This window comes from Mixophyes fleayi, chromosome 3 (genome assembly GCF_038048845.1).
Source record: "Mixophyes fleayi isolate aMixFle1 chromosome 3, aMixFle1.hap1, whole genome shotgun sequence".
Taxonomy (NCBI): Eukaryota; Metazoa; Chordata; class Amphibia; order Anura; family Limnodynastidae; genus Mixophyes; species Mixophyes fleayi.
Window position 1 is genome coordinate 9,667,645 of NC_134404.1, and position 19,709 is coordinate 9,687,353.

The window sequence follows — 19,709 nt, forward strand, 5'->3', positions numbered from 1 at the left end:
CCTTTGCCAGGATAGCTCCTCAACCCTGTACCCAGATATCTCTCCAGCTCTGTGCCAGGATAGCTCCCCAACCCTGTACCCAGATATCTCTCCAGCTCTGTGCCAGGATAGCTCCCCAACTCTGTAACCAGATATCTCTCCAGCTCTGTGCCAGGATAGCTCCCCAACCCTGTACCCAGATATCTCTCCAGCTCTGTGCCCAGACATCTTTCCAGCCTTTGCCAGGATAGCTCCTCAACCCTGTACCCAGATATCTCTCCAGCTCTGTGCCAGGATAGCTCCCCAACCCTGTACCCAGATATCTCTCCAGCTCTGTGCCCAGACATCTTTCCAGCCTTTGCCAGGATAGCTCCTCAACCCTGTACCCAGATATCTCTCCAGCTCTGTGCCCAGACATCTTTCCAGCCTTTGCCAGGATAGCTCCTCAACCCTGTACCCAGATATCTCTCCAGCTCTGTGCCCAGACATCTTTCCAGCCTTTGCCAGGATAGCTCCTCAACCCTGTACCCAGATATCTCTCCAGCTCTGTGCCCAGATATCTCTACTGCTCTGTGCCCAGACATCTTTCCAACCCTGTACCCAGATATCTCTCCAGCTCTGTGCCAGGATAGCTCCCCAACCCTGTACCCAGATATATCTCCAGCTCTGTGCCAGGATAGCTCCCCAACCCTGTACCCAGATATCTCTCCAGCTCTGTGCCAGGATAGCTCCCCAACCCTGTACCCAGATATCTCTCCAGCTCTGTGCCCAGATATCTCTCCAGCTCTGTTCCCAGACATCTTTCCAACCCTGTACCAGGGTATATCTCCAGCCCTGTGCCCATGTACCCAGTTGTATTTTAGGAATTTAGTAACCCCGTGTGTAATAGAAGTTGTGTCACAACAAAAGATCCATCCATCCGAGGTGTTAACGTAGCCGGGATCGAGCAGTGCTAGACATTCTGTGCCTCCGCCATGATGCACATTAACCATAGAGTGTGGAGTCCACCAAGCCGCACCAACGTGCTTAAAGTGACAGGAACTTCTGGATTCTGGTGGGAGGATCTTCCTCAAACAACTCCAGGACCAGGAGAGGAGGACTGAAATCTAAATAACTCAGTGCATGTGGTTCAGCCTGGCTGCAAAGCTATGGGTGCAGGGTGGTCCCATAAGTCTAGGGGCAAGCACGAGGCCCTCTTGGCTAATCTGTGTGCATCCATGGTGGATATGCCACCGATAGATGGATGTCTGTCTGTTCTGGGATTATAAGTCCCAGCAATCCCGGTCACCCTTACAGAGTACATACTTCATACAGAGAAATGACGGTATTTATACCGAGTTCAGCATGTTGCAAGCTAACACAACAGCCTTGTACAGGCAAGAGCCGTAATTCACTAAATGACTGCTCGTTAATGTGGGAATATACAATCAGAGTCACTTATCCTGCACAGCCAGTGTTTCATGGGTTAATGCCGTTCCCTGGACCAGAACCCTTTCCCTCCGCTCTATTTTATTGTTTACATTTAATCAATTCTCCAGACTCGGAGTCTCTTATCCAGGCGGCTTAATTAACTATGTCCAATAGACTAACCTGCCATCAGGACCACCTGCGCTGGCTTGTTCTTCCTCGCACGTCATATGTCGTCACCATGTTTACCAGGACAATCCGAATCAGTAGAAATATAGTGGTTTCCCAAAAAAAGGGTCTAACTAGCTCCAGGAAAGAGTCAGAAATGGACCTCGCTCCCCCCATAAATAAGCAGTTTTCTTGTGGTTTTGTTCAACTCAACTAAAATCCCCAAAATATTCAGTCTGATGCAAACTTTCAGCCTTACTTGGGGGTAGGTGGATCAAACTTTTTAAAAATGAAAAGTAGAAGTGTTGCCCATACCGACCAATCAGATTTTAGCTGTCATGTTCTGGAATGTAGTAGATAAATGTAATTGGTTGCTATGGGCAGCACCTCCACTTTTTCTTTTTAATACTACTTGTATTTGTTACGCGCTTTTTTCACTTCTACTCATGTACAATGTACATTTTTGTGTATTTCTGTCTATGTGACCTATGTCTGCCGTGTTTGTACGACCGTCATGTACAGCGTGTGGAACTTTATGGTACCCTGTAAATAAATAAATTACATTCCCCAAAGTGCGCCTAGAAATGCGTTTATTTGCCTAAATCCAAGATGGAGGCGCCAAACGGATCCTATTAAATGACAGAATGAGACCCGAATACGGAGCTGGTTCAAACATCAAGTCCTTCTGCACAGCTGAACCCCCTGCACAGCAAGGAACACACCTAAATTCGCCATTTCCACCCCTTCATTTCAATAATCTCACTATGTAAAGTGGTTTGTGGGACCCAAGTGTTACAGGGTTGGGAGCCCCAGCAACTGGGAGAGATCCTTCGGGGTGTCCATCTGACGGAGTCTGAGTCTGTGTTGTTACCTTTCATGTCGGACAGCAGGACAAAGCCCCCAAATCAAGACTATCCTAAATTAGGACATTAGGGAGTTATGATTTATGGGACTCCGGAGCGTGTAATCACTGTGTACAGAAATCATCTTCACTACTTCACATATTTCATTGTGATTCTTCTTCTTACGGTTTTCTGATAAGCACCCAGCATTAATAAGTACCAATGGCTGAAACGGCCAGGTGTATATAGTATGTTCCTTTACTATGCAAATAATAGCATATCCCTGCCAATTTCATCCTCTGAACCCCTATGACTCTGCACACAATAGTCCTTCCATCAGATATGACTCTGCACATTAGTCCTTCCACCAGATATGACTCTGCACATTAGTCCTTCCATCAGATATGACTCTGCACATTAGTCCTTCCATCAGATATGACTCTGCACATTAGTCCTTCCATCAGATATGACTCTGCACATTAGTCCTTCCATCAGATATGACTCTGCACATTAGTCCTTCCATCAGATATGACTCTGCACATTAGTCCTTCCATCAGATATGACTCTACACGAAAGAAAGACAGAAAGACCCATGTTAAGTAAATCTTTTCTTCAGCATGACCAACATATTTTTGTAGCCTGAATACACAGCAGGGGGTCCTTATATTTTACTCTGTGTATCCTATCCTGCTAAAAAGATAGGGGACTATTGTACTGAATAATCAAGCAAGTAATAAGCAAGTAATTTAGGAAATCACAGATTGATGTTTAGGTTTAAATTGCGTTAAATCCAGATTTAGAGAACATATTACATCCTGATGCTAAAGATCTGATATAATATATCAGACTTCATGGTGCCAGCTAGGATCAGAGGCCTGGGTTACCCCCTGCCAACATGTGTGTCAGAAACAGTATATAAAGCTGTATTTTGTATTTTAACTTTATTATACATCTGAACTTCTGTAGATCACTAGTACCTCCAACTAGTGTGTAATGGTCCTTGTCAGGGTTCTTAAGCAATAAACATCCCTGCTTGAAGATTCTGCCTGAGGCCTATTACCTGCTGTATCCTGTGACCAACAGATAAGAGCTTACACTCTAATCTCTTCCCCGGCTGTCGTGTTTTGAATCCAGCGTCTCTATGTCAACACTCTGCCCGCGGTCCTGATCCATAGTAAGTGGTCAGGAGGTACCAGCCAGCCCACAGCAAAGAGGCGCTGCAGCAGCTGTACCAGCTACCTAGAAGTACGCGGTTCTAGATGCCGGTGAAGGAGCCTGGTGGTGGGAGCGAGATTGTTCTACAACTATTGCGCAGTCGATGAGCGTCTGGTGGGAGGTGACACCAGGAGTGGTCAGTAACAGTCGGTTACTGACGATGAGAAAGAAACCCAGATAAAGTGTTCCGGAAGTTCATCCCGTCACCCTCTGCCCCCAACAGACCGGGTGGTAAAGTGAGCCCATCCGGTCACAACAAGAAATACTGGGAATTACATCCACTATTCTCCCTTCTGTAGTAGGTTTGATGCAGAAACTTTATGTCATCCGCAATTCTCCATAACGCTGGATAAAAGCAGAAGTGATACTGTGCAACTGTGGATAAATGCAGGACAATAATATATAATGGGAATTACATCCTCGTTATATTCTCTGCTGTAGACCTTAAACAATCAGTAAACCTGCCCTCGCCAGTCCATGTGTCAGGAAGTTTACCCTGGTAATTAAACCTGAGAGGAATCATAACAATATTATATATAATATACCATACAGAATACTCCTTAGCAGCAGGAAGTGTCACCTCAGGATTAAACATACACACGCCAAGGTAATTATTGCTTGTGAGTATAACAGAGCCTGGGGCTAAGGAGACAGTGATCCTGCCTGATCGGGCATGTCTCCTCTACATCACTACATCCCCAATGCAGCTACCAGTCTCTGCAGACATTACAGAGTGCCCCTGGCACTGCCAGGCAGTGTGCCACGTATTGCCAGGCTTTTCTCCCACGGCTGATACCGACCACACAGAGCCTCATACTCCATTATATTATAGTGTAGATAATGTCGTCACCATAAATAAATTATACCATGTTACTGGATGCCACCGTCACCCGCTTCTACACTGGTGCCACCTAAGTTACACCCCAACTACTTATTCTGGAACAAAACCAGAAAAGATCATCATAAAATTCACCGGGAAAAATTAAACGCTGAGGCACGAGGCACAAAAACAACAAACTATTACTTCATCACAAAGCGCTGGGATTTGCACCAGGTGTATGTTCAGTATAACAAGTGTGTACACTTACGTCACAGTATACCGTAGTGATGGTGCTGCTGGTCATCATTATCATGATATACACCAGATAAATGCCTCCTGCGAATACCGCCATATTGTGTCGCAGGTATACGCTCTTACTGTGCTCTACGTCTGCTTGTCCTCCAGTGTTCAGAGCACAGTACAGAACTGTATGCCCAGAACAGAGATATATGCCCAGTAGAGAGATGCATGCCCAGTACAGAGATGTATGCCCAGGACAGAGATATATGCCCAGGACAGAGATATATGCCCAGGACAGAGACGTATGCCCAGTAGAGATATATGCCCAGTACAGAGATGTATGCCCAGGACAGAGATATATGCCCAGGACAGAGACGTATGCCCAGTAGAGATATATGCCCAGTACAGAGATGTATGCCCAGTACAGAGATATATGCCCAGTAGAGATATATGCCCAAGACAGAGATGTATGCCCAGTACAGAGATGTATGCCCAGTACAGAGACGTATGCCCAGTACAGAGACGTATGCCCAGTAGAGATACGTATGCCCAGTACAGACATGTATGCCCAGTACAGAGATGTGTGCCCAGGACAGAGATATATGCCCAGTACAGAGATATATGCCCAGTAGAGATATATGCTCAGTACAGAGATGTATGTCCAGTACAGAAATATATGCCCAGTAGAGAGATGTATGCCCAGTACAGAGATATATGCCCAGTACAGAGATGTATGCCCAGTACAGAGATGTATGTATGCCCAGTACAGAGATGCATGCCCAGTACAGAGTTGTATGTATGCCCAGTACAGAGACGTATGCCCAGTAGAGATATATGCCCAGTACAGAGATGTATGCCCAGTACAGAGACGTATGCCCAGTACAGAGATGTATGCCCAGTAGAGATATATGCCCAGTACAGAGATGTATGCCCAGTACAGAGATATATGCCCAGTAGAGATATATGCCCAGTACAGAGATGTATGCCCAGTACAGAGATATATGCCCAGTAGAGATATATGCCCAGTACAGAGATGTATGCCCAGTACAGAGACGTATGCGCAGTACAGAGACATATACCCAGTAGAGATATATGCCCAGTACAGAGATGTATGCCCAGTACAGAGATATATGCTCAGTAGAGATATATGCCCAGTACAGAGATGTATGCCCAGTACAGAGACGTATGCGCAGTACAGAGACGTAAACTTAGTAGAGATATATGCCCAGTACAGAGATGTATGCCCAGTACAGAGATATATGCCCAGTAGAGATATATGCTCAGTACAGAGATGTATGTCCAGTACAGAGATATATGCCCAGTAGAGAGACATATGCCCAGTACAGAGACGTATGCCCAGTACAGAGACGTATGCCCAGTAGAGATATATGCCCAGTACAGAGATGTATGCCAAGTACAGATATATGCCCAGTACAGAGATGTATGCCCGGTACAGAGACGTATGCCCAGTAGAGATATATGCCCAGTACAGAGATGTATGCCCAGTACAGAGATGTATGCCCAGTACAGAGACGTATGCCCAGTAGAGATATATGCCCAGTACAGAGATGTATGCCCAGTAGAGAGATATATGCTCAGTACAGAGATGTATGCCCAGTACAGAGACGTATGCCCAATAGAGATACGTATGCCCAGTACAGAGATGTATGCCCAGTACAGAGATGTATGCCCAGTAGAGATATATGTCCAGTACAGAGATGTCTGCTCAGTACAGAGATGTATGTCCAGTACAGAGATATATGCCCAGTAGAGAGATATATGCCCAGTACAGAGATGTATGCCCAGTACAGAGACGTATGCCCAGTACAGAGATGTATGCCCAATACAGAGACGTATGCCCAGTAGAGATATATGCCCAGTACAGAGACGTATGCCCAGTACAGAGACGTATGCCCAGTACAGAGACGTATGCCCAGTAGAGATATATGCCCAGTACAGAGACATATGCCCAGTACAGAGACGTATGCCCAGTACAGAGACGTATGCCCAGTAGAGATATATGCCCAGTACAGAGATGTATGCCCAGAAGAGATATATGCCCAGTACAGAGACGTATGCACAGTACAGAGACGTATGCCCAGAAGAGACATATGCCCAGTAGAGACGTATGCCCAGTACAGAGATGTATGCCCAGTACAGAGATATATGCCCAGTACAGAGATGTATGCCCAGTAGAGATATATGCCCAGTACAGAGACGTATGCCCAGTAGAGATATATGCCCAGTACAGAGATATATGTCCAGTACAGAGATATGCCCAAGACAGAGATATATGTCCAGTACAGACATGTATGCCCAGTACAGAGATGTATGCCCAGTACAGAGATATATGCCCAGTACAGAGATGTATGCCCAGTACAGAGATATATGCCCAGTAGAGATATATGCCCAGTACAGAGATGTATGCCCAGTACAGAGATATATGCCCAGTAGAGATGTATGCCCAGTACAGAGATATATGCCCAGTAGAGATATATGCCCAGTGCAGAGATGTATGCCCAGTACAGAGATATATGCCCAGTAGAGATATATGCCCAGTACAGAGATGTATGCCCAGTACAGAGACATATGCGCAGTACAGAGACGTATAACCAGTAGAGATATATGCCCAGTACAGAGATATATGCCCAGTACAGAGATATATGCCCAGTAGAGATATATGCTCAGTACAGAGATGTATGTCCAGTACAGAGATATATGCCCAGTAGAGAGATATATGCCCAGTACAGAGACGTATGCCCAGTACAGAGACGTATGCCCAGTAGAGATATATGCCCAGTACAGAGATGTATGCCCAGTACAGAGATGTATGCCCAGTACAGGGATGCCCAGTACAGAGATATATGTCCAGTACAGAGATGTATGTCCAGTACAGAGATATATGCCCAGTACAGGGATGCCCAGTAGATAGAGATATGCCCAGTACAGAGATGTATGCCCAGTACAGGGATGCCCAGTACGGAGATATATGTCCAGTACAGAGATATATGTCCAGTACAGAGATGTATGTCCAGTACAGAGATGTATGCCCAGTACAGGGATGCCCAGTACAGAGATATATGTCCAGTACAGAGATGTATGTCCAGTACAGAGATATATGCCCAGTACAGGGATGCCCAGTAGTTAGAGATATGCACAGTACAGAGATGTATGCCCAGTACAGGGATGCCCAGTACGGAGATATATGTCCAGTACAGAGATGTATGCCCAGTACAGAGATATATGCCCAGTACAGGGATGCCCAGTAGATAGAGATATGCCCAGTACAGAGATGTATGCCCAGTACAGGGATGCCCAGTACAGAGATATATGTCCAGTACAGAGATGTATGCCCAGTACAGGGATATGCCCAGTACAGAGATGTATGCCCAGTACAGAGATATGCCCAGTACAGAGATATGCCCAGTACAGAGATATGCCCAGTACAGGGATGCCCAGTACAGAGATATGCCCAGTACAGAGATATGCCCAGTACAGGGATGCCCAGTACAGAGATATGCCCAGTACAGAGACGTATGCCCAGTACAGAGATATGCCCAGTACAGAGATATATGCCCAGTACAGAGATATGCCCAGTACAGAGATATGCCCAGTACAGGGATGTATGCCCAGTACAGAGATATATGCCCAGTACAGGGATGCCCAGTAGATAGAGATATGCCCAGTACAGAGATATATGCCCAGTACAGAGATATATGCCCAGTACAGAGACGTATACCCAGTACAGGGATGCCCAGTAGATAGAGATATGCCCAGTACAGGGATATATGCCCAGTACAGAGACGTATACCCAGTACAGGGATGCCCAGTAGATAGAGATATGCCCAGTACAGAGATATATGCCCAGTACAGAGATATGCCCAGTACAGAGATATATGTCCAGTACAGAGATATATGCCCAGTACAGAGATATATGCCCAGTAGAGAGATATATGCCCAGTACAGAGATATATGCCCAGTAGAGAGATATATGCCCAGTACAGAGATATATGCCCAGTACAGAGACGTATGCCTAGTACAGAGACGTATGCCCAGTACAGAGATATATGCCCAGTACAGAGATGTATGCCCAGTACAGAGATATATGCCCAGTACAGAGACGTATGCCTAGTACAGAGACGTATGCCCAGTACAGAGATGTATGCCCAGTACAGAGATGTATGCCCAGTACAGAGATATATGCCCAGTACAGGGATGCCCAGTACAGAGATATGCCCAGTACAGAGATATATGCCCAGTACAGGGATGCCCAGTACAGAGATATGCCCAGTACAGAGATATATGCCCAGTACAGGGATGCCCAGTAGATAGAGATATGCCCAGTACAGGGATGCCCAGTACAGAGATATGCCCAGTACAGGGATGCCCAGTACAGAGATATGCCCAGTACAGAGATGCCCAGTACAGAGATATATGCCCAGTACAGGGATGCCCAGTAGATAGAGATATGCCCAGTACAGAGACGTATACCCAGTACAGAGATATATGCCCAGTACAGAGATGTATGTCCAGTACAGAGATATATGCCCAGTACAGGGATGCCCAGTACAGAGATATGCCCAGTACAGAGATATGCCCAGTACAGGGATGCCCAGTAGATAGAGATATGCCCAGTACAGAGATATATGCCCAGTACAGAGATATATGCCCAGTACAGAGATATATGCCCAGTACAGGGATGCCCAGTAGATAGAGATATGCCCAGTACAGAGATGTATGCCCAGTACAGAGATATATGCCCAGTACAGGGATGCCCAGTACAGAGATATATGCCCAGTACAGGGATATGCCCAGTACAGAGATATGCCCAGTACAGAGATATGCCCAGTACAGAGATATGCCCAGTACAGAGATATATGCCCAGTACAGGGATGCCCAGTAGATAGAGATATGCCCAGTACAGAGATATATGCCCAGTACAGGGATGCCCAGTAGATAGAGATATGCCCAGTACAGGGATGCCCAGTAGATAGAGATATGCCCAGTACAGAGATATATGCCCAGTACAGGGATGCCCAGTAGATAGAGATATGCCCAGTACAGGGATGCCCAGTACAGAGATATGCCCAGTACAGAGATATGCCCAGTACAGGGATGCCCAGTACAGAGATATGCCCAGTACAGAGATATGCCCAGTACAGGGATGCCCAGTACAGAGATATATGCCCAGTACAGGGATGCCCAGTACAGAGATATATGCCCAGTACAGGGATGCCCAGTAGATAGAGATATGCCCAGTACAGAGATATGCCCAGTAGATAGAGATATGCCCAGTACAGAGATGTATGCCCAGTACAGGGATGCCCAGTAGATAGAGATATGCCCAGTACAGAGATATGCCCAGTAGATAGAGATATGCCCAGTACAGAGATGTATGCCCAGTACAGGGATGCCCAGTAGATAGAGATATATGCCCAGTACAGAGATGTATGCCCAGTACAGAGATATATGCCCAGTACAGAGATATGCCCAGTACAGGGATGCCCAGTAGATAGAGATATATGCCCAGTACAGAGATGTATGCCCAGTACAGGGATGCCCAGTAGATAGAGATATGCCCAGTACAGGGATGCCCAGTACAGAGATATGCCCAGTACAGAGATATGCCCAGTACAGGGATGCCCAGTACAGAGATATGCCCAGTACAGAGATATGCCCAGTACAGGGATGCCCAGTACAGAGATATATGCCCAGTACAGGGATGCCCAGTACAGAGATATATGCCCAGTACAGGGATGCCCAGTAGATAGAGATATGCCCAGTACAGAGATATGCCCAGTAGATAGAGATATGCCCAGTACAGAGATGTATGCCCAGTACAGGGATGCCCAGTAGATAGATATATGCCCAGTACAGAGATATGCCCAGTAGATAGAGATATGCCCAGTACAGAGATGTATGCCCAGTACAGGGATGCCCAGTAGATAGAGATATATGCCCAGTACAGAGATGTATGCCCAGTACAGAGATATATGCCCAGTACAGAGATATGCCCAGTACAGGGATGCCCAGTAGATAGAGATATATGCCCAGTACAGAGATATATGCCCAGTACAGGGATGCCCAGTAGATAGAGATATGCCCAGTACAGAGATATATGCCCAGTACAGGGATGTATGTCCAGTACAGAGATGTATGCCCAGTACAGGGATGCCCAGTACAGAGATATATGTCCAGTACAGAGATGTATGTCCAGTACAGAGATATATGCCCAGTACAGGGATGCCCAGTAGTTAGAGATATGCACAGTACAGAGATGTATGCCCAGTACAGGGATGCCCAGTACGGAGATATATGTCCAGTACAGAGATGTATGCCCAGTACAGAGATATATGCCCAGTACAGGGATGCCCAGTAGATAGAGATATGCCCAGTACAGAGATATGCCCAGTAGATAGAGATATGCCCAGTACAGAGATGTATGCCCAGTACAGGGATGCCCAGTAGATAGAGATATGCCCAGTACAGAGATATGCCCAGTAGATAGAGATATGCCCAGTACAGAGATGTATGCCCAGTACAGGGATGCCCAGTAGATAGAGATATATGCCCAGTACAGAGATGTATGCCCAGTACAGAGATATATGCCCAGTACAGAGATATGCCCAGTACAGGGATGCCCAGTAGATAGAGATATATGCCCAGTACAGAGATGTATGCCCAGTACAGAGATATATGCCCAGTACAGAGATATGCCCAGTACAGGGATGCCCAGTAGATAGAGATATGCCCAGTACAGAGATATATGCCCAGTACAGGGATGTATGTCCAGTACAGAGATGTATGCCCAGTACAGGGATGCCCAGTACAGAGATATATGTCCAGTACAGAGATATATGCCCAGTACAGGGATGCCCAGTAGTTAGAGATATGCACAGTACAGAGATGTATGCCCAGTACAGGGATGCCCAGTACGGAGATATATGTCCAGTACAGAGATGTATGCCCAGTACAGAGATATATGCCCAGTACAGGGATGCCCAGTAGATAGAGATATGCCCAGTACAGAGATGTATGCCCAGTACAGGGATGCCCAGTACAGAGATATATGTCCAGTACAGAGATGTATGCCCAGTACAGGGATATGCCCAGTACAGAGATGTATGCCCAGTACAGAGATATGCCCAGTACAGAGATATGCCCAGTACAGAGATATGCCCAGTACAGGGATGCCCAGTACAGAGATATGCCCAGTACAGAGATATGCCCAGTACAGGGATGCCCAGTACAGAGATATGCCCAGTACAGAGACGTATGCCCAGTACAGAGATATGCCCAGTACAGAGATATATGCCCAGTACAGAGATATGCCCAGTACAGAGATATGCCCAGTACAGGGATGTATGCCCAGTACAGAGATATATGCCCAGTACAGGGATGCCCAGTAGATAGAGATATGCCCAGTACAGAGATATATGCCCAGTACAGGGATATGCATCCTCACTGGTGGGTGTATCTCACATATTTCCCCAACTGAGACTTCTGCTTGTGTTGCTATATGAGAGGTGATTTATAAGGAGATCTCTGTGGTGGATGAGTGCGGGGGTCCTGCTGTCTGTACACTAGCAGTGAATGCCCCCTCCCCTAACTTACACCTTGTGCTACGTACTGTAACAGGAATGTGCCTGTCCAGACTACACACAACATAAATACACAGCAGTAAGGAAACGATGTGTGTAACCCAGACAGCCGGATGTCCCCTCACGCTTGTCATTGTTTCATTACATGAAGCCAAAAATATGGCTGCTGGAGCCACCGGTGCCGGGTTGTTCGGTGCCCCCTTGTCTGGGGTCGGTACTGGCACTGTGATGCCCCAGCTTCACCACTCTCACACCGCTCACGTGAGCCCTCACTGTGGCACTAATGGCCCCAGTACAGCGTGGGGGACTCTGAAGGTGGAACAACAGCCGCCAGCGAGGAATAAAAACATTCCCACGGCCGGTCAGCCCGGAGGCGTGACGCTGCCGTTATGTGTACTGGGCTCATCCAAAGTGATCAACTTTCATGACGTTTTCCAAAATGGCATTTTCCAGAGTGAAGGGAAAACTAAGGAATGTATGGGCACAATTATATCCTGGGTGGGGAGCTCCATAGAGTGGGGGGCACCGTGCACGACGCCAACACTTATATAAATAAACAGGCACCTTGTGATTCACAAATAAACCGTTCTGTTTCCTACTTGAAGGTTACCCGACTGCTGAGCACATTACCCTTAATTGTAACCGCCACCGGGGCAGGGACAAGAAACTGTACAGCGCTGCATGACATGTTGGCGCCATATAAATAACGTGTGATAACGCAGGTTGACCTGGGGACAGATGACATGACAGGGGTGACCCTGGTGCTGGGAATCTCTGCCGTTCTCTTCCACATCTTATTACAGAGCGGCTGTAAGAAAACTCGCTGATCCAGCAGCCATGGGGAGAAACGAAGAAATAATCTGCTGGTTCCGCTTTATTTGGATTCAGGACGTTATATATTTTATGTACTTTCATATCCCACACAGGTAATAAAGTGCGTTACAGCACACGGGGGACACATAACGCTCCAACCATCAGCGCAGCTCACGTGGAACAAGAACCGTCCTGTTAAACAATTTATAGGGATTCATTACAGCAGAAGATGATTGCTGCGGGAGCAGCTCTGCAATTAATGTGATGGCCGGGAGACTCCATCTTGTATATGACTCGGATATTTACTATATGGTGCTCACGCAGCAGTTTGTGGGAAGCAGTATGTGAGTGTAAGGCAGGTAGAGGGAACATCCACTAACATTACATCAGACTTGCCAACTCTCCCGGAATGTCCGGGAGACTCCCGCATTTTGCGAGAGTCTCCCGGACGAGTGTGGCAATCTCCCTGATAGGAAGTGGGCAGAATTCGGTTTAAACGCCGCGATTCACCCGGAATCGCGGCGTTTAGTTCCGCCCCCACTGTAAAATGACGCGATTTGCGTCATTTCGTCACGGGGGCGGGGCCAAAATGACACTATTTCGGCGCCCCGCCCCCTGCACGCCCACGTCCCAGCCGGCATCTCCCGGAAAAAGAAAAACAAATGTTGGCAAGTATGCATTACATTATGGGGCCAGGTTTGCACTGAACCACAGGAACCAATTAGTAATAGGCTTCTATCTGTCCAGTGCAAATCAGACAATGAAAGCAGGCGTCTGATTGGTTACTGTGGTTTAGTACAAATTTTGCACCTAAATGCCAGGTTAGAAATTGATCCCTGGTGACCACATGGGATCTGGTGAGGAGATCTGGTGATCTGGTGAGGAGATCCCCTGGGTAGAACAAAAATGTATTCCATCAGGAACTTTTTTGACCCGTACACAGTCCCCAGTCTTGATGGCATAGAGAGCACCTCTAGTGACATGGCATGGGCGCACAACATGATCCTGGACCCAGGGAGTGCTCGCTAATCATAGCTAAGGTGGCATCATCCTGCAGTGCCCAAAGTCAATTCTAATGTGGGAAGATGTTGATTAGCTTTAATCAGGCATTATTAATGCCACGGTTGAAAAAGGCTGACCCCCTCTCTGTCCTCCATACTAGATAAACTCTGGTCGGTTCATGGTATTGAGCATACCTCATCCATAGTTCCATAGGCAAACCGAGGGGGAGGGGGGTCCCTAGTGCCTGGAAACCCCCCTCCAAGCCTGGGACACTGTATAATTGAGGTGGCTGGACCCTGCTTCCACTTACAACAGCTCTGCTTGAAAAGGCAGATCTGCGTGCACCTAACAGTAGTGCATGCAGCATTGCCCATGTATATTATGGTGATAGGAAGAGTTGAAGAATAGCCTAGCACTGTCTAAAATTATAGCCACACCCCCATGCCTACTGGTCACGCCCACTGGTGGCGTAGTGTGGAAACCCCCCTCTATAAATCCTGTGTTTGCTCCTGAGTTCCTAACTCCCCAGCCAGATTCACAGCCATCTTGTTCCCCTGGCTAGTATATTGCGGATCCCCACCACCTCTAAACTCCTGCTAGGATGGGTGGCCTGGAGACTGGGCTGCCTATAGTCCAACTGTACATCATTTCCCCTCTTGACCACACGTCCTTCACAGTAGACTATTACTTTGCTTTATGACCGAACACAGCTCGTCTCTCAATTTTTCAATTTTCTTATATCAACACTTCAGAGGTTTGACTATAAAGTATAAGCGTCTGTTCAGAGAGGACGTGATCAGTACGTCTGTGGCCAGAAGCTGGGGGGCCGCGTACTTTCCTGCAGATAGATGCAGAAGACGTTTCCTATAATAACGTCGTTTCTTCTCTATGAATAAAAGTGGGATTTGAAGCAGAACAGTAAAAAAAAGCCACAAAAGTGACATAATCCTGATTCCTCTTCAGTTCTGGTCTATTGACCTCTGTCAGAGATTTGTGATCTGTGTGCAGAACAATTTAAAGAAACAGAGAAAGAAGATTCCTTGCAGCTCTATAATAACTGAGTTTCATCTTATTTCGGCACTTCAAAAATCCCCTTGAAATAATTACCATTAATTATCTGTGTAAAAATACACGACAGCAACTTTGTTTATGCAGAAATAATTACACCCAATAACTATAAAAACAACTGATGTGAACAGACGGGAACAAATAGACAAAACAAAAAGCAGAAATAGCGATGACAGGTTCATCATTCAGACGTTGAATAGACAACAGGGGTATTTATGAAGATAATTTGTGTGGAGAGATTTGCTTATAAATAGAGAAAAAAAAGCACTGAAAATATTTAGGGGGAAATTTATGGAACTAAGTGCAAAGCAAAACTTTGTTGTTGCCCATAGCAACCAATCAGATCGTTTATCCAGTGCAGTCTATGAAATGAAAGCAAACTTCTGATTGGTACGATCAAAAGGCGGACAATATGCTGGTGACAAGCGCGAGTGGGCCGGGCCAACCTGTGGCTCTCCAGGTGTTGTGTAACTACAAGTCCCAGAATACTTTGCCAGCTATCTACTGGCAAAGCATGCTGGGGCTTGTAGTTTCAGAACACCTTGAGAGCCACAGGTTGGTCAGGCCTGCAACAAGCCATGGCCACATCGTAGTGTTATAAATTAGTCCTAGTTAAACCCCTCCCAGATCAAATCAACCATTAGCCAGGTTTAAACAGAGGCCCGGAGGGGGGGCCACAGGGGAGTGCTGGGAAATTTTATTCCGGAGGACAAAACTCAACTCAGTAGGAACATTTTAAAAGGAAAGAAATGCAAGCGGCCCAGGCCTAGGTAGCCCACTATGGGGCCGGTGCCCCCCTGCCACCTGGGGGTCGGGGGCAGGTATAGTGTACCAGGGCATGTACCTGCCTGGGGGCCCTGGCCTTTCTGTAAAGTCAGCGGACTACCAACCTGGTGTGGCCACACTCCCTTCAGCGGCTATGGAAGGGGCCCCGAGAAGTTGCTGTACCGGGGCTTGGAATTCCTATTGACTGCCCTTGGTCTACCTTATGGCCCCTCACCCCTTTAGCTTGGAAAACAGGACTATCCTCTGAAGAGTAGGAGAACCCCCTCTCCGCAGAGGAACGGAAGTACCTATTTATAGGAGAGGTCTACAGGGAGCATTTAAGGATTGAGAATGTTAAGGGGTCGCTGAGCAGGCAGCGTGCGCTGCCCGATAGATGCAGTCATACAAGGGAAGATAGCACGGGGGGGAATGACAGTACAAGGGCATTGGAGGAATGTATAGGGTAAGCAGAGGATTGATGGGTGAGGACAGAAATATAAATAAGAGTTATGGAGACATGTGTTAGCAACCAACATTCTGTATATTAAACTTGTCAGAAGGCCGTAAAGTCTCAGCAGTATTACATTTTGGGATATATAGTATCCTGTCTATAGGGATGTATATAAAATGCTGGATAACCGGGGGCTGTAGAATATCCCGAATACTTGCGGGCAGTGCAATAATGTGGACAATGTGTAATAGTACAATGTAATATATTGGACAATTTCGGACCAATATTATGATAAGCAGGACTTATTTTCTGCTGATTTCACCTATCTAAGTGTTGGGAGGTATGTTGTATAATCACAAAAAAAAGCATCTATTTTATACACTAGCCACCAGAAAGTGGTTTTCGCTAAATAAAAGCCACGGAGAGGGGTCTTAACTGTACGCTAATCAAAAGAACGGTGTATTCACTGTACACTAACCACAAGAAAGTGATTTATTAAGTTAACTAGCCATCAGAAAGTAGTCTTCTACACCAGAAATAAAAAGGAGCCTATTTTGCAATCTAGCCAACAGAAAATGAACCATTTTATATTTGAGATTTCATAAATGGGAGTTTTTGTTTATTATCTACCAGAAAGGGAATGGTGCAGCCTATCAGCCTACAGAAAGGGTCTGTTTTGTATATTGGCCTCCAGAAAGTTTGTTTTTTAATTCTGGTCACCAGTAAGCTGACTGATTTTATTGCGTCCACCAGACTGGGCTCTGCTTTGTTTCATAGTTACCAGAAAGGACTTGGTTTGTAGAGCAGCCACCAGCTTTGGTGAACATGGACTCTGCTTTGTACATTGATCAGCAGTGATTGCTGCTGTTGTCTATTGATCACTAGAATGGTTGCTGTTTTTAATATGGGTGGCCAGAATAGGCTGTATGCATTGGACCTCTGGTCATTAGCTGTGTAACATATTAGGAACTGAGCAAAACATACATAATACTGATGAGTACAATCTGCTGGGCTGTGATGGGTATAATTATGGTTTAGTTTTATTTTGTTGGAATACAATGTTTATCAATTCCAGGTGAGAGAGGGTCCCAGGTACATGAGCCCCACAACTGGACCATGGTGGAAGATGGTGGCCTGGTCTGAATCATGTTTTATTTACATCATGTGAACGGCCCGGTGCGTCATTCATCCAGGTAGGAGATGGCACCAGGATGCACTATGGGAAGAATGCAGCCGGCGGAGGTAGTGTGACGCTCTGGGCAATGTTCTGCTGGGACACCTTGGGTCCTGGTATTCATGTGGATGACACGTACCACCTACCTAAACATTGTTGTAGACCAAGTAGACCCTTCATGGCAGCGGTATTCCCTGATGGCAGTGACCTCTGTGAGCAGGATAATGTGCCTAAAATGCAAACATTGGTCAGGAATGGTTTGAGGAACATGAGAGATCAAGGTGTTGACTTGGCCTCCAGATTCCCCAGATCTCAATCTGATCGACCGTCTGTGGGATGTGCTGGAAGTACAAGTCCGAGCCATGGAGCCCCCACCTCACAACTTACAGGACTCTGCTGCTAATGTCCTGGTGCCAGATACCACAGGACACCTCAGAGGTCTTGTGGAGTCCATGACCTGTTCTGAGGGCACAAGGGGGACTTATACTACTACTAATAATAATATGTGGTAGTAATGCTGTGGCTGGGACAGCACGGTGGCCTAGTGGTTAGCACTTCTGCCTCACAGCACTGGGGTCATGAGTTCGATTCCTGACCATGTCCTTATCTGTGTGGAGTTTGTATGTTCTCCCCGTGTTTGCGTGGGTTTCCTCCGGGTGCTCCGGTTTCCTCCCACGCTCCAAACATACTGGTAGGTTAATTGGCTGCTAACAAATTGACCCTAATCTCTCTCTTCCTCTGTATATTAGGGAATTTAGACTGTAAGCCCCAGTGGGTCAGGGACTGATGTGAGTTCTCTGTACAACGCTGCGGCATCAGTGGCGCTATATAAATAACTGATGATGATGACGGTCAGTGTGTATATTGTACCAGTACCTGCAGCACAGCTCAGGGGGGTCCTCAGTAAGTTCTGTCCCTTATTGGGGTCCCCGGCAGTGCTGACACCACAGGATACAGCCAGGTATCACCAGGTGAGGGGACACTGACCATATTATATCCCTCGGTTATAAGCGCAGTCCCGGATTGTCCCCATGTTTATACACTGACCACAGCATCTCCTATCACCTTACCCTGTGCTGTGTACTATGTAATACACGGTCACTATGTGACAGGACCCAGAGGGCACCACCTGGACCAGTCTCCGCTGCTGCAGCCGCTGCCAGAGACAAAGATGGCGGCCGGAGCACCGTGGGCCCTGACAGCGGCGGGGGCGAGCATCGGGGACGTGCACCGGGGAGCGCGCCGCCGAGACTGGCAGGAAGAGGGAGGGCGCGCTCCCGGCCGGTGCCCATCGGTGTCTGTGTGCGGAGACCGCGAGAGAGGTGAGACCCCGGTACCCTGCACCTTATATGTATATATATATATAGCTATATACTGCCCCTATATATATATATATACACCTATATACTGTCCTCTATATATATATCTATATACCTATATACTGTCCTCTATATATATATATACCTATATACCGCCCTCTATATATATATATATACCTATATACTGCCCCTATATATATATATATATATATATATATACCTATATACTGCCCTCTATGTATATACCTATATACTGCCCTCTATATATATATATATATATATATATATATAGATCTATATATATATATATATACCTATATACTGCCCCTATATATATACCTATATACTGTCCTCTATATATATATATATATATATATATATATCTATATACCTATATACTGCCCTCTATGTATATATATATATATATATATACATACATATATACACACCTATATACCTATATACTGCCCCTATATATATATATATACCTATATACTGCCCCTATATATAGATATATACATCTGTACCCTGCCCCCGATATATACCTATTTACCCATCATACTGCCCCTATATATAGATATATACATCTGTACCCTGCCCCCTATATATAAATATATATACAGTACACTATACCCATATATCTATCCTGTATTATACTACCTTTGTATGTTTATACTGTATACTGACCTCCCTGTTTATCACACTGTATATACTGTATACTGACCTCCCTGTATATCACACTGTATATACTGTATACTGACCTCCCTGTATATCACACTGTATATACTGTATACTGACCTCCCTGTATATCACACTGTATGTATATACTGTATACTGACCTCCCT

At 46.1% G+C, this 19,709-nt stretch overlaps 1 protein-coding gene across 6 annotated transcripts in view; it reads left to right on the forward strand.

Moving 5' to 3' along the window:
• Positions 1-18,760: 18,760 nt before the first annotated feature.
• Positions 18,761-19,709, forward strand: part of DTNB (dystrobrevin beta) — a 145,820-nt gene continuing 144,871 nt past the window's right edge. For all 6 annotated transcript variants that reach the window (XR_012689508.1, XR_012689507.1, XM_075201085.1 and 3 more), the window contains exon 1: positions 18,761-18,867. The gene's annotated coding sequence lies outside the window, so the exon portion shown is untranslated. The remainder of the gene's footprint in view (positions 18,868-19,709) is intronic.